Genomic DNA, 21,351 nt, shown 5'->3' with positions numbered 1-21,351 from the left:
AATTTATAGTGAAAACTGTCCACATAAACTACTTAAATAGCAGCTTTGGTCAAAAATGGAATGAAACAGTCAAGCAAAAAGACATCACTGCTGTTTTTTTTTTTTAACTCAATACATTCACCATTATTTTCAAAAGAACAAAAACAAAACATCTGCAAAGGTTATTTTCCAAGTTTTGATTTGTGGTAAGATCTTTCTCATCTTCATGCAGATGCTGGAGCTGCATTCTGTCAACTCTCTGTCATGCTAGAGAATCTGGATCAAAGACTCTAACGTCTTGAGATTCCAAAGTATCATTTCTCAATCATTGCCAATGTTGCAAAATTTGTGGCAGTCTTGCTTGTCCATTTCACAAATAGACACTTGGGAGATACAGTTTTAGTGTAGCATGTCTAGAGCAATGTTGTGATCCTGAGTAGTGGCTCTCTTGTCCATGTTGTAGAAGCATTCTTTCACAGATATGTTGTGCTGGATGCTCTGTTTTGGAATGTCTAATTTGGAGACAAAGTTCAAGGAGCCATGATCATCATAATTAAACAGCATTGGGCAGCAGTCATGGCCAGCAGTCATCACACTATTCTCAGAGACAAACAACACACTCAGGAGTGGGAGCGGCTCAGTTTTCAGCTGTGAAACCATCATTTTTTTTGGAGCATTTGCAACTGAAACAGAACTATCATGACTGACCCAAGCAAGGCAGTTTCTTCTGGCAGAGAAATTAACTCCATGGACCCAGCCAAAACTTCCAGTACCACCAAACTCTGACATCAGTTGACCAAAAAGCATCTTGTTTCCCATTGGATTATTGGCTGACTTTTCATCAATTTCTTCAATTTAGACAGAAAAAACAAAACAAAACAAAAACCAACTTCATTGGAAGGTTTAAGATCCAGAAACCAGCAAAAAATTATTGGGGTGCCAATCCAAACTAAGGACATTAGTCCTTACGTGTATGCTCACTCACCAGTCATTTTCAGACTCAAAGTAGTACATGGAAATCAGTTGAGTTGCACTACTTACGATAAATTTATTCTCCAGGAGAGAGACTATGTCACAAAGGTGGCTTCATGGTCAATCCTCAGGATTATCCTAAGGATCAGCAGGGTTGGTGTCCAGATGCCATCTTTCTGACTCTAGCAATAAGCATTACAGTCTGCACTACAAATTACAATTTTATTTCTCTCGGGAGCCCAGGCAATACCTATGATGTGTCCATTGTGTTCCTTCAGTTCACAGGCTTTCACCCATTGGTTCTTAATTCTTCTTGTAAATTTGGACTTCATGATTATTAGGGCTAAGGGCAATCTGAGTGTAATCTCTATAACAAGCATGGCATGTGATTGGTTCTAGTAAAAATTGATTTAAGTATATTATTCTAAGTGTTTTCAAAAGGGAAAAAATTGGGATGGGGGAGGATGTGGACAGGGCCCAGAGAGGATTTGCAAAGTCTGGTTAGTTGACTCGAATAATCTCTGGTGGGTGACAGGAGGAATGGCAGACTTGTTAAGGAAGTTAGCCAGAAAAAGCTGAAAAGATGATAAGATGATAATATCTAGCAGGCATAGAAAGATCCAGTTTGGGTTGCTGTTTTTATTGTTTTTTTAGGAAGGAGGAGAGAATAGTATATTTGTAGAAAATGAAAAGAAGACATTAGGGGAGAGATTTGAGATAAATGAGTGGGACTGATAAAAGAGCAGCTAAGGGAAGAGATGAGATCACTTGAGATAGTGACAGAAGGTGACTATTTGGATGAGATGAGATGAAGAAGAGGGGGAAAAAAGTTTATGGCAAATGAATTCAATTTTTTTCCTATGGAATATGAGGCAAATTCTCAACTGAGATGGTAGAGGGAGGAAGAATCCTGGGAAATTTGAAGAGGTATGAAAAGCTGTGAAAAATCCATTATTAGGAACGGAAAATGAATTGATGAGGGAGACATAATAGGATTACCTAGAAGTAATGAGGGCCCTGTAAAGGTTTTATAATAAAATTGTAGATGACTCAATCAGAATAATTGTATGGGATGTTCTGTCTTCATTCAGCAGCAGTTGTCTAGGAGTGAATCTGGTAGAGAGTGAAAATGGCTGAGGCTTGGAAGAATACAATTGGTCAAATGATATGAGGATTGGGTCTCAAGAGAAGAGAATAATGTAGAATTGAAATGGCTCACCAAGAGGTCAAGATGGGGAAAAAAAGGATAGAGTGACTAATTTAAGAGAGAATTGAGAGGTTAGATGTCACGATATAAACAAAATGCATTATGATAAGACATAGGGAGAGATGGCAAGCTAATAGATGTTGAAAAAGTTTTTAAAATTCTTGAACATGAAGGTGGAATATCTGTGTATGTTGGTAAGATATAGGGGCATGGCTACTCTTACATGTGACTGAGATGAGGTAGAGTCATGGGAAGCGAATAGTTTGAAGAACTGAATGGTTATGAGCTTGAGGGAAAGCTAGCATGTTAAAATTCTTTAGTAAGAAGGTAAGATTTAGGGAGGAAAGAACAATTGTGAGACAAATTCATTGAAGAAGAAAAAAGAGTACCCTGGATGTCTGTAGATGAAAATTACTAAAAAAAATTATTAAATGGAGCAATTTGACTTTTGCTCAAATTGTTATGTAATATTTCAATTTCATTAGAACTAGTTTTTTTGAATGGTTGCTAGTGAGCCCAAAGTGTTTTACATGTTTATTTATTCATCTGTTTATCTATATTTGTCTAATGTCTGATCTGATGTCTGATTCATTCATTGACACTTTATTATTCTTGCATTTACTAAAACAGAAGAATTTAGTTAAAATCTAAGCTAAATGCAATTTTTTCTAGGAGAGCTTGGATATTTGGGGAAGGTAGAAATATATAAAGTGTCAAGAAGTGTGAGATAGAATCTGAATTTTCTTTTAAGTGATCAGTCCTCCTAAGGAAGCAATGAAACAGTACTGCATTCGTGGATCCATAGATGAGAGAGTTCTCTTAGTGAAGTGAATGAATGAATGCATAGTCCTATGTTCCCAATTCCCTATTATGCAGAAGTATTTATAATTGTTGAAAATTTATGGTTTTGTAGTGTAAGTGTGTGCAAGTCTCATGTCCCATTACTCAACTGTATGTTGCACAAGGGTATGAACCATTCCTAATCTGAAATTGTCATCTCAGTGATTAGAATTGTACTCTGTGGAGAGTAAATATATTAATTATATTATTATTGAGCATATGTTATTTAGCTTGGGTATTTAAATCTATTAGGGATAAATTACTGGTCCAAATTTATCACATGCTTTTGAAGTATAAACCCAAAAGTGTCTCAAAGTCATATCTGCAAACTTTCATTAAAGTCACTCAATTCTTCTTTCCTGAAGGAAATAAAAATCTGCCAAAATGTTCAGTCCTAAAACTTTAATAATACAAAAAGAAGGAAAGAGAAAGAAACAAAAAGAACAAATCTTTGAGGCTTCAGGGCTAAAGTTAGCTTCTTTTGACATGCAGAATTGTGGAACTATAGGTCATGAAGGGAACCCTAGAGATTATCAGATCTGATCCAGGCCCATGCCTTTAAGCAGGCAAGTGAATAAACTGTCCAAGACAAATAGCTGTCTAGTATCTTCTGGAAGATCTCCCCTCAGTATCCCATTCCTAATAGTTAAGAAACTGCCTTCCTCATGTTCAAATAAAATCTCTTGCTTAAAATAGTTTCCATTTTCTCCTCTTAAGGTTTCCACAGAACCATTCACCATCACAGTCATCTAAAACACTCTGTTGAATAGAATGAATTTTAAAATCAATCCATTCTTTTTTTTTACTCAGGACTGAACATTAGTCCTTTAAACTTTTCTTCATGTGAAACATCCTGACCACACTTTTTCTACATGCTCTAAAACTGTAGTTAAAAGTATTCCTACAAAAAAAAAATTGGCTGTGAAGATAATACTTGGAAAGAAAAATAGAGAGATGACATTGGTGAGGTTGCCCAATGAAAAGAAAGGAGGGTGACTTTAAAAAATATATATTTATTAATTGATTTTTAGTTTTCAATATTCATTTCCACAAGATTTTGAGTTCCAATTTTCTCCCCATCTCTCCACCTCCTCCACTCTGACATGGAATGCATTCTGATTACTTCTTACCCCAGTCTGACCTCCTTTTTTATCATCCTGCATCCTATCCCCTTCCCCTTTACTTTCTTGAAAGATAGATGTCTATACCCAATTGTCTGTATATCTTATTTCCAAGTTGAATGTAAGAACAATTTTTTAACATTTCTTTTTAAAGCTTGCAGCTCCAAATTCTCTCCCTTCTTCCCATCCCACCCACCCTCATTGAGAAGGCAAGCAATTCAATATGGGTCATACATGTGTAGTTATTCACAACCCTTCCATAAGAGCCTTGTTGTGACTAACCATATTTCCTTCCATCCTATCCCACCCCTCAATTATCCTATTTTCTCCTTTAACCCTGTCCCTTTTCAAAAAATGTTTGGTCTGACTACCGCCTTCCCCAATCTGTCCTGTCTTCTATAACACCCCTCTTATCTCCTTCCCCGCTACTTTCATGTAAGGTAAGATAATCAATTGAGTGTGTATGTTATTCCCTCCTTAAGCCAGATCCAATGAGAGTAAGGTTCACTCATTTCTTTTCACCTTCCCCCTCTTCCTCTCCATTGTAAAATCTTTTTTCTTGCCTCTTTTATATGAGATAATCTGCCATATTTTATCTCTCTTTTTCTCCTTCTCCCAATATATTCCTTTTTCACCCCTTAATTTTGTTTTTTGATATCATCACTTCATATTCCACTCACTTTGTGCCATCTAAGTATCTATCTATGTATCTATCTATTTCCTCCAACTATCCTTATACTGAGAAAGGTCTCATGAGTTACAAATATCATCCTTCCATGTAGGAATATAAGCAGTTCAACTTTAATATGTCACTTAGGATTTCTCTTTCCTGTTTACCTTTTCATGTTTCTCTTGATTCTTGTATTTGAAAGTCAGATTTTCTATCCATTCTAGTCTTTTCATGAAGAATGCTTGAAAGTCCTCTACTTCCTTGAATGACCATTCTTTCCCCTGAAGGACTGTATTCAGCTTTGTTGGGCAGATCATTATTGGTTTTAATCCTAGCTCCTATGACCTCTGGAATATCACATTCCATGGTCTTTGATCCCTTAATGTAGAAGCTCCTAGATCCTGTGTCATCCTGATTGTATTTCCACAATACTTGAATTGTTTCTTTCTAGTTGCTTACAATACTTTCTCCTTTAACTGGGAACTCTGGAATTTGGCTACAATATTCCTAGGAGTGTTCCTTTTAGGACTCTTTCCAGAGATGATCACTGGGTTTTTTCCTTTTCTATTTTAAGCTCTGCTTCTAGAATATCAGGGCAGTTTTCCTTGATAACTGTTTTTGAAAGATGTTGTCCTAGGTTCTTTTGTTTTTATCATGCCTTTCAGGTAGTTCAATAATTTTAAAATTATCTCTCCTGGAGCAATTTGGAACTATTCTCAAAGGGCTGTAGAATTGTGCATATCCTTTTACCCAATAATATCCCTTCTGGGGCTGTATCATAAAAAGATCATAAAAATGGGAAAAAGGCCCACAAATTCAAAAATATTTTTAGCAGCTCATTTTCGTGGTGGCCAAGAAATGAAAACTGAGGAATAGCTGAACAAGTTGTGGTATATGAATATAATGAAATACTATTGTGCTATAAGAAATGATGAACAGGGGAACTTCACAAAAGCCTGAAAAGACTTACATGAACTGAGGCTGAGTGAAGTGAGCAGAGTCAGGAGAATATTATGCACGGTAACAGTTACAATGTGCACCCTTCACAGACCCTCATAGCAATGTAAGGACCTAAAACATTTCCAAAGAACTCATGATTCAAAATGTCATTCACATCCAGAGAAAAAACTATGGAGCTGGACCACAGAATGAAGTGACTCTTTTGTAATGTTTTCTTTTTCTCATGGCTTCGCCCATTCTTTTTAATTCTTCTATGCTGCATGACTAATGTGAAAATGTGTTTAATAGAAATGTGAGTGTAGAACCCTTGTAAGTTTGCATGTCATCGTGGGGATGGAGGTGGGAGATAGGGAGACAAAATTTGGAAATTATGTACGTGATTGTTGAAAATTGTAAGCAAATAAATCAATAAATTTGGGGAAATACCTCTCTTGGATCAATTTTCCAGGTCAGTTTTTCCCCAATGACATATTTCATATTGTCTTCTATTTTTTTTTCATTCTTTTGGTTCTTTTTCATAATTTCTTGATTTCTCATAAAACCATTAGCTTCCATTTGTTCCATTCTAATTTAGAAGGGATTATTTTCATCAGTGTGCTTTTGGACCTCCTTTTCCATTTGACCAATCCTACTTTTTAAGGTATTCTCCTCCTTGGCTTTTTGAAATTCTTTGGCTGTTTGGATTAGTCTTTTTTAAGGGTTTATTTTTTTCAGTATTTGTGTGTGTCTCCTTTAGCAAGCTGTTGACTCATTTTACATGATTTTCCTGCATCACTCCCATTTCTCTTCCCAATTTATGCTCTACTTCTCTTACTTGATTTTCAAAATCCTTTTGGAGTTCTTTCATGACCTGAGACCAATTCATATTTTCTTGGAAGTTTTTCATGGAGGAGCATTGACTTTGTTGTCTTATCCTAGTTGTATGTTTTGATCTTCTTGTGACCAAAGTAAGATTCCATATTGTGAGTTTTCTTTTCTTTTCTTTTTTTTTTTTTTTACAATGTTTGCTCATCCTCCAAGTCAATTACTTGACCTTCTAACTCTTTGTCAGGTAGCACTCTGCTTCCAGTGGGGGTGGGGGTGACTGTACTGTCCAAGACATCAAGGGTTTTATATCAGCCACTTGCTCCGCCACCATCTATGGACTCAGAGTTCTAGAAGCAGTCTCTGCTGATGCCATTGTCACCACTACCCACACCACCCCACGGTTGGGGCTGGACCTACAATCCTTTTTCACCCAGGGCCCACAGAGATTTCTCACCGACCTTTTTTTGAGTTTGTGGGTTGAGAAGTTCTGAAACTTCCAAAGCTGCCAATGATTCAGTCCCCTGATGCCTACTCAGGCAATCTGTTCCAGTGGGGCCCAGGACAGACTGTGCATCTCCTCCCTGCCCAGTGTGATAGACCCTTCCTGTCAACTTTGCGGGTTGTCTTAGGCTAAAGATTTGTTTCACTCTGTCAGTTTTTGGATTCCGTAGCTCTAGAATTTGTTTAGAGTAGTTTTTATAGGTATTTGGAGGACTTTGAGGGAGAGCTCAAGGAAATACCTGTTGTTACTCCAACATCTTCAATAAGCAACAGGCGACTTTCTTAATGTAGTCTTGTATGTATTTGTAATTACGTGTAATGCATTTCCTCCATAACCATTCATTGACATAAACCATGCAAGTACTGATGTCCTCATTTTACACATGGAGAAATAGGATGAAAAAGACTAAACTAGCTGTCCATAGTCAGTCAAATAATAAAGTAAGATCTGAAACCACTTCACTCAATTGAAGGTCCTGCAATTCTGTTATATCATACTGCCTTATGGGGGAGGTAGGTTGTACAATGGATTAAAAAACTTGTCTGGATTTCAGGAAGAACTTGAATTTGAATCCATTCTTTGACCCTTACTATCTATGTCACTCTGGGAAAGTTATTTAACCTCTGTCTATCTCAGTTTTCTCAACTCTGAACTGGGGATAATAATTACTCCTTATGCCCAGGGTTGTTATGAGGATAAAGTGAGATAAAAATTTTAAAACATTTTGAAAAATGTAAAATAACTTGCAAATACTAACTATTATTATTATTATTGCTATAATAATATAGCTGCAAGATTTTAAAGTCTTTCATAATCATGATCTCATTCTTTCCTTACAATTAGATGCAGTGTGATAAACATAGGTCCAGCTTAGTACAAATAATCAGTCTCAGTAGTCATAAGTATTCTACATCATGATATTTAAATTTTTAATTTTGTAAAATACAATCACTGGTTCCAGATTAATGCAAATAGATAGTGTGAATTCACATCACTGTGAATGATTCATAGGAATCATTATTGGCAATAATACCCTAGCTGTATAGTTGAAAGACTTTTAGATCTGGAGAGAAAATCTGTGTTTGTGTCATAAATATGATACAGTTTCCTCCTTCACAAAATGGGGCTACTAATAACTGAATCATTTGCCTCATGATAGTTGTAAGAATCAAACAGTAGATTCTTGACAAACTTTAAAAGGACACATATATATTTTATATGAAACCTCCAGTGGCTTCTGTAACAAGCAAATCCCTTGACTGACACCGTATAATCTCAGTCTCATCTAATGTTCCAGGTGTATTCCATATTCACTACATGCATTCAAGGATTTAGTAAATTGAAATAACAGCTGTCCTTCACTCAGAACATTCTGTTGTCTTTTTATGCCTTTTCATATGTAATATTCCTGACATATACTTTCTCCTTATCTCTATCTCTAGAATCTTCAAAGCTCAACTCAACAGCCTTCTCCTACATGACTGCTTTCTATATTCTCCCATCTGCTTAGTTCCTCTCCATCTTTAAATTCCTTTACCTTTGTCTTTCCATATATATATATACATATGTGTGTATGTATATATATACATATATGTGTATGTATAGGCACATATATGTGTATATACATATATACATATAAGTATACACACATATATATGTATACATATCTAATTGATCTAATATGTCTAACACAATGCCTAACACATAGTAATAATTTAACATAAATATTGATTGATTGATTGATTGATTATGGTAGAAACCAGCTTACTGCAAGGATAACTTAATTGGTAAGTCATACAGGAAACTCTTATAATACAGAAAAGGATTAAATGGAAGGCAGATATTTCTGGTTCAATAGTGGCATATATTCTTTTTAATGAAAGACTGCGATTCATGCTGTCATGCTGTCAGCCAGATGTCTTTCACACTCATTTTTGAATACAAAATTCCATAATTTCATAGTAAATATCTTAAAGTTTATATTGGATTAGATTTGGACCTGCCTTGAAAATGATGCATTAAAAAATATTATCTGTGTCTTCCTAAGAAGAGTTCTTTCTCTCTCACAGAATGGGGAAAAAAGGCTTTATTTAAAAAAGAAAAAGGAAAAAAGGAAAACTATCCACATTCATGTATCAACTTTTTAAGGTATTTTTTCATCTGACTTTTCTTTCCTCCACACATTCAAAAAACAAATAGGAATAAAAATTTAAATAATACTAAGAATTATATCTCATTTCTGAGAGCTATTTTCTATAAATACATTACTCTCACTTATCTCTCTGGAACATATTTAGAATTGAACATTAATATATACCTTCCTTTACATAGTGTGACTAACTGAAATAACTTTGATTGTCTCTCTCCAGAGAAACTTCTCAGGAAGTCCATCCATTGCATAACAGTTGAGCCCAACCTTGCAGACTGAGATGAAATTTGTTGAGTCCTTGAAAGGGTGAACAGTTATGATAGCCCTGTAACCTTCAACTAGATTGAGGAAAGGATACAGTAATTCAAACCTAAAATCCTCTGGTCATTTGTAGATCTCAGGCAAAACATTTTTTAGAAAATCACTCCATTTCTCACTTAACTTTATACATGTAGGTGTAGAATAAAACAAACTGTTTAGAGCATGGAAAGTTATGGCTAAAAATAGAATGCCTAATATAATGTGGAAAAAAAAAGATAAGTTCTTTCATTTAGATGATTTTCCAAATCTGTGTACCAGAATGCAAAATAAACAAAGAAAAACTTTATCACTCCATGTTCCTAATCCACAATATCCAAAAGTTCCTCCTATTAACTCTACTATTTTTCTAATGATCACTTGATTAATTATCTACAATTGAAACATGGACAACTGGGAGAGATAAAGCCTTGTTTTACTTTGTATTTTCCAGAACACCTTGCAGTGTCTTACATATTTCATAATTTTCTTTTACAGATTTTGAAGTGGAAAAGAAAGTCAAAACAAATCATTGTTAAATTGATCAACTTTGTGTTATTTGGTGTAAAGGATGAGGCACTCTTTCTGGCAGTTAGTATTCACTTGATGAGTTCTTGTAGATTGATCATTTAGCACTGGGTTCAGACTATGTGGCCAGATGTATAACAATTCATTTCAATTAAAACAGTTTTTATTAAAGCTACTACTATGTTCCAGGTGCTACTTTAGATACTAATGATATGATGACAGAAATAAAAGAAACCTTCCCTTCAAGGAGCTGGTATTCTACTGGTTGATGGTGAGAGAGGGGTGTGGGAGTAATAGGTACATAGTATGCTTTGTTCTTCATTTTCAAAAAGGACCATGACATAAGGAAGATGGTGCCATGACTAGCAAAGAATTGGATTTGAGTGAGGGAAGACTGTGCACAATCACCAGCTTCACTTAATCCTCCGGAGCTCTTTGGTTCCAGTGGCCAGATATAGATCAGAACACCTGGAGATAGCCCAGTGGTATACAGTGAATCCAAGTATAAAAGCATACATGTAGGTAATACAGTCAATAAACATAGGAAACACTATCTATAAAATAGGATACTTACACACAATAACTGTATATGTATATGCATACACATATATGTGTGTGTGTGTCTGTATGCTGCGTCTAGTTTCTCCAGAGAAAATTTGCAAAGACTGTAAATGAGGGTTTAATTTATTGTTTTGCTAATGATTGAGTTATGAAAGTAATGGAGAAAATAATAATGCAGTTTAAGCTTAAATATGTATTATGCACAAATTTTTTTGAAGAGCTCATTTTTAAACATTTGCCAGTAAACATATGAGGAACTATAAAATATGCCAGACAAACAAACAAAAAGGAAACAGGGGTGTTACAGTAATAAGATGGTTATGTGAAATTTATGCAGGAGGTGATACTTGAACTCAGAATGAAAATAATAACAATAACAAATTTTTCAAATAAACATGGTGTAGTCCCACAAGGGTGAGGAACCTGCAGCCTCAAGGCCACATGAGGCCCTCTAGGTTCTCAAGTATGGCCTTTGACTGTGGATTTGGTCAAAGGACGTAGAGGGCCTCATGTGGCCTTGAGGCGTCAGGTTCCCCAGCCCTGGTGTAGAGAACAAAAAGAGATTATGATCTTTATAAGTCAAAGTTAGACTAACCAGAGCTAGAACACATTTTCAGGCATATTTACAGTTTAGAGTAACATAGGATCATTTTATTTTAAATTGGAAGAGGATTTTAGAAATCAGATTTTGGTGTCCATATATTATAGAGAGATAGCAGTAGAAATAAGCCTTGAAAAAATACAAGGGTTTCTATCCCCATAAGCCATTTTGACTGAAATCAATTTTATTTAACCTTTTCCTAGGCTTCCTATTTTTGAGAGCTTTTCAATCACACTTCAAGAAAATTGAGCTCCTTACAGGACTCTTGAATATATCTTTTTTCCCCTCTTGTTTCCTCTGTTCTCTACCTACATCTTAACACGCAGAACAAATGTTTCCATCCTCTCTGATTTAGCCATAATTATACGGCTGGTTAAACTAAAAACTTTTGACCACAAGCTGCCCAACAGAGAAAGCCTAAATGAGTAAGGCTGGTACTTCTATTCAGAGGAAAAGTGCTTCTCCTTTCCTCCCTTCTTCCCACTATGAGAATACTTAATAAGTCTTTTCATTCCCTTGCCCCCTTGCCACCCTAGCTTGTAGAAGAAAATGGACTAAGTGTATTTTAATTGAATGTGACCATAGCATGGGATTTGTTAGACTTCTGTTTAATTTGCACCTTTTTATGTTTTACAAGACAAGACTAAGCATGGATAGATCAAAGTTAACTGTATTTTATGGAGAATCGGTAAAAAACATTTCCTAGCACTTCTGAAAAATCTAATGATTGGCTACCATGTCATTTATATGGGCATTTTTTTGCCATTCTCAGGAAATTAATTTTTAAGAATGTATGTCTAGGAAGGAGTAGAAGAAGAAGAAGAATAGAGGTCAAAGTTGGAAAAGACAAAGATATACTCAGCAGTTGAACAAGGGACTTGGACTTCTTGCAGCTTATCTGGAAAAATCTCAAAAGTAGAAAGCATATGGAGAGGTTGATGAAAGTAAAATATGTATTTTCACTTAGTTAATTTTATTTCAGTATCAGTTGATAATAATTTAAAACTAATGTTTTCTGTATGATACGGATTAACTGTTACTTTCACAAATGTTTTCTCAAGACTTACACATATGTAACATGTAAAGGGAAGCTAACAGAATGGTGTGAATATGTTTTGAAACAGTGAACAGCTTTATGTTGAATTCTAATCTTGGGTCCAAGCTGGATATTGACTAAACTCATCTTCCTAGTTAAGAGCAAGAGTTGGTATTTTCCTGCATTGTTTCCTAGGATACCAAGCAATTGCTACTTTTAGCCATCATTCTAATTGCTTTGTGTATATGTTATCAGAACACCTGGGAGATAAGTAGAAAAAAAATCTGATGGCTGCTTAAAGAGAAATCATAAGGACAATTAAAATGATATTTAGACGTTTCAAGTTTTCTTTAAATGTCTGTAAAATTTTTGTCATAATTCAAAAGCTCACTTCTCAAATATTATGCCTGAAATCATCTTAAACACTTCTAATTTTTTCTGTGTTGATTCTAGTTTCTTTCTTAATCTTGTCATGAAAAGCACAGAACCAGAATTGAGATGGCTAAGGTGTTGATAGTTATGATGATACCCTTTACCATAAAAGATCTTTCTACATTTCATCACCACCTACACTCCCACATTAGATTCCTTTCTAAAGGTCTTTTCATATGCAAACTAACATTGCACATATCTCTGGATATGTCATCTTCCCTATTAGATATTATGCTCTATGCTTCTGTGTAGTGTATTCTCCTAGCTGATCTCCTTTTCAGTTTCTCCTTATTTCATTCATCACTGATACAGTGGCTATATTCTTTATATTAATGTTCCTAATACACAGATCTGATCACATGCAGTTTCTTTGGCTTCTTAGTCTCTTGCCCATATGCCCACAATGAGGCTACTATGTACCTTCTCAGTCTCCTTCCACATGCGCTACATTTTTTGTCTAATCCAATTTGAGAGTCAGGGAGGGGGGAGAAAATCAATCTCCATACCACTTGGCTTTCATTAACACTTTCCAAGTTTCTTAAAATGAAAAGAAATAAATTTTAGAGTGTACCATGTCTATCACCATGAGAAATAATAATAATATCAATTTATATTGTAATATAGTAATATTTCTGTTACAAACTTGATAAATGTTTACCAGAACATAGGTAAAGTAGTGAGACCGCTGTTTTTATTTCTTAATGGTCAAAATATTAATTTTGAATATAATGTTTGAAAGTATATCAAGTTATATCTCAAGTTTGTTCCTTGCTTTGAATTTAATTGAGCATAAGATCAAGCATCTTAATGCAAATCTCTACCCTCCCTTTCAGTGTTCTACAAATAAATATCAGAGTTTCCATTAATCTTAATTCCATAATTCTCCCAAGCCGACAATTTTAGTTAATATTTAAGTTCAGTGATGGTTACTTCAGTGCAAGATGACAAATATAAATGAAACTATTTTTTTTAATAGCCACAATAAGATGATTCAGGATGATCAAGTCCCTTGTACATACAATTTCAAACTAATTTTTGAGAATGTTTTTATTATTCTGAAATAATATAGCTATTTACTAAATATTCCCTATAACCCCTTGATAAGCATCTCATAACTCCTGGGGGCACATATACCCCAGTGTATTTTTTATGTATTGTTAATGGACTGGAAAGATTTTCCCATCCATTAATAGGCCTATGTGACTGGTCACATGGAAGTCTGAGTTACATGAGTCCTAGTCACACGGAGCAGGAAGGGGTAGAGCCAGAAGGGTGGAGCAGAGCTGAAAGAAAGTGAGACAGAGCAGACAGAGCTAAGAAAGAGAGAGGAAGCAAGGTAGGACTCTATGATTGAGAGAGAAAGTGATTTTGCTTGAGGGAGTTGGTTTATGGGAAGGCCTGATAATGTTGATAGAACACTTGGTTATTGTGATGGATTTCTTTGTTATAATGATGGATTTGACTTTTTGGTGTTTGAATAAATATCTTTCTTTTGTTTGTGAGTAAGAGAGTTTATATTTTCCAACTATACCCTGGAAATATCCCTGCAAAACTAAAGCAACTGCTGTGTGTATTGCATTGGTGCTACACCCATGTCGGGAACCTCAAAATTAGGTGCATCTGGAAAGACTTCTTGTAGAAGGTAATATATAGGCTAAGACTCAACTGAAGTTAGGAATTCCATGAGGTAGAGATGAAGAGGATAGTGCAAATGGAATAATAAGTTCATGGAAAAACAAGTAGGTTAGTTTGGATAGAAGATAGGGTCTCTACCCATTGCAAATGAAACTTCATTTGATGCAGTGATACAAACTTCCAGAGTGCTATTTATCAGTTTGCCTATGTGTGAGATAGTGGAAAAGTCATATATCAAAATTCCTACTCTAACTGTAACACAGCATTTTTAGGGAAAATTTTCAGAAAAGTTAGCTTATAAAATCCCACAACCTTAGATGTACATTCAAGGAATCATCTAGTTTGTCCTTCTGATTCATAATAGGACAAAGCTTTCTATATTTTTTCACTTTTATTTATATTTTTGATCATGAAAAGTATATAATACTTTACCTGGAATAGATTCTTTTTTCTGTTAAACATCGGCAATTATTTGCACTGATCTATGTCTGATATGTGTAAAGGAAAGATTCATTATCTAGGATGAGGGAAAAATACTTCTATTTCTAAAAATATCTATCAGTTTTTAGTACTAGCCTAAGTTTCTAAACCTCTACAGAGTTACTGGTGTCATATCTAATATCTGACCAAACAGTGACACTTTTGGTTTATCAGAGATTCTGTAAAAATAGTTAAGTAGCTGAGAAAATAAACATTTACATGGAATAGACCAAGTGTCCTTTGTACTGATGCCTGAGGAGATTGAAAGATCATATTTTTTTTTCCTTCTCAATCAAGATGACAGTCAAAGAATGATGTCAGGTTGCCAGACTAAGAAGGAGGATGAGGAGGGCGACTACAATAAGCCAATTAAAAAGATTGTTGCTTCCCCTCAAGTCTTGCCTTCTGTTCTTTTTCTGTTGGTGGCCCCTAAACATAAGAACTATTCTTGACATTTGGTGCCAGATAGAAGCAAGATTTTTAGATATAATTTCATTGCTGCTGTATTTTGACACTAGATAGTATTGTTATTTAGTCTTCTCTTCCTCTTGACTCCTTTTTCCCATTTCTATTTTATAGCATAGTACTAGAATATCAGGGCAGTTTTCCATTATAATTTTGTGAAAGATGATGGTTAGACTCATTTTTTTATCATGGCTTTCAGGTAGTCCAATAATTTTCAAATGATGTCTCCTGGATTTATTTCCCAGGTCACTTGCTTTGCTACTGATCTATTTCCTATTGTCTTCTGTGTTTTCTTTTGTTTTGCTTTGTTTTATTGTTTCTTAATTTTTCATAAAGTCATTAGCATCTATTTGCTCTGTTCATATTTTGAAGTAATTATTTTCTTCACTGAACTTTTGGACCATCTTTTTCAATTGTCCACTGCTTCTTTTTAAAACATTCTTCTCCTCATTGGCTTTTTGGACTTCTTTTACCATTTAGTAGAGTCTGTTTTTAAAGAGTTATTTTCTTCAATATGTTTTTTTCCTTTACCAGGCTGTTGACTTGTTATTCATGATTTTCTTTCATCACTCTCATTTCTCTTTCCAATTTGTCGTCTGCCTCTCTTTCTGTATTTTCAAGATCATTTTTGATGGATTTTGCCCTTCCATGGCCTATAACCAATTCATATTTTTCTTCAAGGCTTTGGATGTAAGAGCTTTAACTTTGTTGTCATCTATGTGTTTTGATTCTTCTTGACACCAGAGTAACTTTTTTGGTAAAAATTCTCTATTGTTTACTCATTTCCCCAACCTATCACATGAGTCTTAATTCTTTGGGGCACACTATCTCAATCTTCAGGGGTTTTGTGCACCTGTTTTCAGACATACTTCTTGGAACCGGTAAGTTTTCAGTTCTTAAAAGGTGGTATGATCTAAGGAAAGTTGTTTACTCTTCTATTGGAATTGTTTTGGTCTATGAGTAAACACAAGCACTCACTTCTTGTCTGGAACTGTGAGGAGAATTCAAATTCGGCCCCCCCCCCCACCTCCACTGCTGCCCTAAGTTCTGCTCTGCTAGTGCTCCTTCTCCCCCTAGGATTAGAGGACTCCCACTCAGATCTCAATACAGGTAAAGCAACCAAGTGCTGCCCTAGTGCTAGGAAAAAGAATCCTGTAATCTCTTTATGATTAGTTGTTTGACTGTCTTACCATTTGTAAGCTGAGAGCTCTGGAAACAGCTGCTGCAGCTGCTGCTGCCAATTGAAGCACTCCCAAGGCTTGCTCCTGGTTTATTGTGGCTGGAGCTGTGTTGGCATGGTCAGTGTTGGATTTTGCTCCAGTTTCACCTAGGTATGACAGATCTTTTCTCCCAGACTTCTAAGTTGACTTTGGCATCTATGGGCTAAGAGGTTTGGAAACCACCCCTACTGTCAGTGTCCTTGAAACTTGCTCTAGATTTGCAGGGGCCCAGACTACACTGAAGTGACCTGTGCTACTCTCACGCTATTGCAATAGATCTTCCATGCCCGTATTCCAAGTTGTTTTCAGCTAGAAATTTGTTTTGCTCTGTTTTTCTGTAGGTTCTACTGCACTAGAATTTGTTTAGAGTCATGTTTTAAATATATTTCAAGGATTTTCAGGGAGATTTAAGGTGAGCTATTACCTTTACTCTGACATCTTGGCTCTGCCTCTTCTTTGACATGATTTTGACATAAAAGTTGACATTATAAGCAAATGAAAAGAACAATGGATAGTCTACCTGTAAGTTCTATGGGGAGGAGAAGAATTTATGAAGAAATAAGTGATAGAGAGCATTGCAAAATATAAACTAGATAATTTTCATTATATTAAATCAAAAGGTTTTTATATAAATAAAATAAATGCAGCCAAGATTATAAGGAAAGTAGAAAGCTGGGAAATAATCTTCACAGCAAGTTTCTCTGAGTCAGACCTCATTTCTCAAAAAAATATACATATATATACATATATATAAATATACATACATATATACATATACATGTATATAAAACAGAGAGAGAGAGAGAGAGAGAGAGAGAGAGAGAGAGAATTGAATCAAATTTACAAGAATGCAAGCTATTCCTCAATTGATAAATGTCAAATGATTTGAATAGGCAGGGTTTCAGATAAACAAATCAAAACTATCTATAAGCAGATGAAGAAATGCTCTAAATCACTTTTGATTAGATAAGTGCAAATTAAAACAACTCAGATGTACCACCTCATACCTATCAGATTGGCTAATATGTCAAAAAAGGAAAATGATAAATGTTAGAGAAGACTGGAAAAATTGAGACACTGATGCACTCTTGATGAAATTCTGAATTGATCCAATGGAGAACAATTTGGAACTATACCCAAAGGGCTATAAAACTCTGTATACTCTTTGATTCAACAATAATACTAATAGGTTTGTATTCCCAGGAGATCATAAAAAGTAGCAAAATGCCTACATGTGCAAAATATTTATAGCAGCCCTTTTTATGGTGGAAAAATATTGGAAATCGAGGGTTGGTCCATTAATTGAGGAATGGCTGAACAAGCTGCTATATATGAATGTAACAGAATAATATTGTGCAATAAAAATGATGAATAAGCAAATTTCAGAAAATCCTGGAATAACACACAAACTGATTCAAAGTAAACACTTGTACATACTGATGCAAATTGACATGAGCTGAACCAAGAAAATATTGTACACAGTATCATCAACTTTGTGTGATGTCAGCTGTCAGTTATGTAGCTCTCCTCAGCAATGAAGTGATTCAAGACAAGTACAAAGGCCTCAGGAAGGAAAATGCTATGCATATTCCAATAAAATTTAACAGACTTTGCATATTGAAGTGTTGGGATTGGAAGCTCAATTCCGTGTGGACAGTCTCAGGCGGGTAAAGGTGGGAGCTTCTAAATCTTAGAGCTCTCACGAGACCCTCCCAGGAAACGGCAGGGAATAGAGGTGAACCGAGCTATCTCGAGTAATTCCGCTTCTTCCCGTGAGAAACCTGATGGGAGAGAGATCTCCCCGCCCTCGAGATGGTCCCGGATCTGGGCACACTATTGTTATCTAACAGCACGGTATTGAGATGCAAACTGTGTGGCTGAAGGTTAAGTAGGATTGAAGAAGCCTGAAAGCTGTCTTAGCACGTAAGGAGCCAAGAGGACAGTAGGCTCCGCTTTCTTCTTTCCTCTCTCCCCTCCCCCTCTCTCCCCGCTTGTACTTCTACTTCCAATCCCTTAAGATCCTAGCCTCCTTAGGAAATCTCCCCCTCTTCCTCCTAAGGAAGACCCCCCTGCACTTGTAACTAGACCCTGAAATAAAGCTCAACCCTTGTTCGACTCTGGAACGTCCTTTCTCTCATATGTGCATCCGGCGTGGCCAGCCGAAGACCTCGGAGGTGAGGTAAGAAAGACTCAGGTAGCCCACACAGGCCTCTAGGCCTGACATTGAAGCATATTTTTTTTTCACTTACTGTATTCTTTCTCTTGTTTTCCCCCTTTTCATTTTTTTCTTCTGTCACAACTGTGGCTAATATGGAAATATGTTTACCTAATATCACATGTATAAACTAAATCAAACTGCCTACCATTTTCAGAAGAGGGAGCGGAGGGAGAAATTAGAACTCAAAATCTTTGTAAAAATAAATGCTAAAATTTTTCTTTACATGTAAGTAGGGAAGAATAAATACTACTATTTTAAAAAGAATTCTTGTTCAGCTTGTGTCCAGTTAATATTTTTCCTTTCAAGGTTTTGCTTATAACTGTTTTTATAATATTGTTTTCTAAGTTTGCATCTTGGTCTTCCTTGCCATTAGGGTAATTTTTTAATGGTCAAGTTCTTTCTTGTTGTTGTTTGTTTGGTTTTTCTTCCCATTTCTTTACTTATGTTAAAATTAGTCTCTGCTCACCTAGGAATGGGGAGGCGTTTCCAAAACTTCAGGCTGTTTTCAGTGCTTGTTCAGCATCTACAAGTTTTCAGTGTTTTCAAGATTGTATGATCTGGGAAGAGGTGTGGTCACTGTTCTGGCATGTGCTCTGGCCTTTACCTAAGAAGGGCCACCGATCCTTGGCAGCCACAAACACTTATGCTCCTCTTGGCCCTGGAATTGTCATCAGTTTTAAGGAGTTGTCTTCTTCAATATATTTTTGCTCTTTTAACAACCTGTCGACTCATTTTTTCATGATTTTCTTGCTTCACTCTCATTTCACTTTCCAATTTTTCCCTAACTTTCTTTATTTTCAAAATCCTTTTTGAAGGATTTTAGCTTTCCATGGCCAGTAACCAATTCTTATTTTTTTCTAGACTTTGTATGCAGAAGCTTTGCCTTTGTTGTCTTCTGACTGTGTGTTTTGATTCTCCTTAAAACTGTCACTGTCACTACTTGTCTGTAGCCACAGGAGTGTGTGCTTTTCTGTGTCTTGGAAATGCAACAAGGGTCCTTTGCTCCCTTGGGAACAACCAAAAATGTGCTTCTCTGGCCCGGAACTATAATACAGGACTGCTTGTAGGCAATAGCATTGTCAATCAGCTCCAGCTGTACCCAGTGCCAACAAAGAGTTGTTTGTAAACTTTTTCTCACCAGTTGATCAATACCCTTTTCATCTCTGGCCTGAGAGGCTTTGAAGATCTTTCTCTTTGTGCTGGTGCTGTCTCCAAGGCCTGGTACTGATGCTGTCTCCACATGTAGGGTCCCTGGTCAGGCCTCCAGGTGGCACAAATCTCTTTTACTGACCTCCCAAGTTTTTCTTACATCAAAATATTGTCACATGCTGTCTTGTCTTGCCTCTGATGCTCCAAAACTAGATTTGAGGAATTATTTTATGATGGGTTGAAAGGGAATGTGGAGAGAGTTCACCTGGATTTCTAGTCTAATCTGTCATCTTGACTCTGCTTTCAGTCTATGATATTTTAAAACCTAATTTGATGAATTTCTGTCTCCACTTCACTTTTTAGACAACTCCCCCTTTTCCTCCTCACAAAAAAAAGTCTTTCAGTCTTTAGAATTGTATTGGTAAGAATTTTTCTTGTATTAATTTATCTTGCAGTATTTAAATCTGTTTGGATTAATTAATCATCTACTATTTATTAGTCTCCTATTACATCCCAAGTTCTGAGTTAGATACTAGGGTTAAAGTGACAAAGTACATTAGTCCTTGCTCTCACTGAGCTTACATTCTTTCTGTGCTGAGAATGTATACACATAAAAGTATATGCTAAAATTATATGAAAATAAACTCAATATTTTGAGGGGGATTAAAAAAGCTGGGAAGAGACAAGATGGTGGAGTGAGAGCAATCACTTACCTAAGTTCTAAGACAAACTCCTTCAGATACCACAAAAAAGAGAATTTGAACAAATTTCAGCATGACAGAACCCAATAGGAGACAGAGTGTGGCAGATTTCCCAGCCCAGGACAGCCTGAAAGGTCAACAGGAAGGATCTGTTACATGGGGCTGGAGGAGCACATAGCACACAGTGAACAGGCTATACCAGTGCAGACCTTGCTATAGCAAAGCTGAGCAGGAATAACCTGGCTGTCTGAAGCAATACAGATTCTCAAACACATCAGCCCAGGATAGGAGTCCAGTGGAAGTAAGTGAGAGAGAAGTAGAAAAGAAGTAGAAAAAATAGAAGACAATGTGAAATATCTCATTGGAAAAAGAACTGACCTAGAAAATAGATCCAGGAGAGACAGTTTAAAACTTATAGGACTACCTGAAAGCCATGATCAAAAAAGAGTCTAAATATCATCTTTCATGAAATTATCAAGGGAAACTGTCCTGATATTATAGAACCAGAGGGTAAAATAAATATTGAAAGAATCCACTGATCACTTCCTGAAAGAGATCTGCAAAGAAAAACTTCTAGGAATATTGTAGTCAGATTCCAGATTTCCCATATCAAGGAGAAAATACTGCAAGCAGCCAGAAAGAAACAATTTGAAAGTTGTGGAAATACAATCAGGGCAACACAAGATCTAGCAGCTTCTACATTAAGGGACCAAAGGGTTTGGAATGGGATATTGCAAAAGTCAAAGGAATTAGGACTAAAACCAAGAATCACCTACCCAGCAAAACTGAGGATAATACTTTAAGAGATAGAATGGTCATTC

General features: G+C 35.9%; 1 pseudogene; it reads right to left on the bottom strand.

The window, feature by feature from the left end:
* Positions 1–246: 246 nt before the first annotated feature.
* Positions 247–19,922, bottom strand: LOC140502333 (actin-related protein 2/3 complex subunit 1A pseudogene; annotated as a pseudogene).
* Positions 19,923–21,351: the final 1,429 nt, after the last annotated feature.

Source organism: Notamacropus eugenii, chromosome 4 (assembly GCF_028372415.1).
Source record: "Notamacropus eugenii isolate mMacEug1 chromosome 4, mMacEug1.pri_v2, whole genome shotgun sequence".
In the NCBI taxonomy this organism is placed as follows: domain Eukaryota; kingdom Metazoa; phylum Chordata; class Mammalia; order Diprotodontia; family Macropodidae; genus Notamacropus; species Notamacropus eugenii.
Note: the sequence above shows the minus strand (reverse complement) of the source record. Positions and strands in the feature narration are given on the sequence as shown.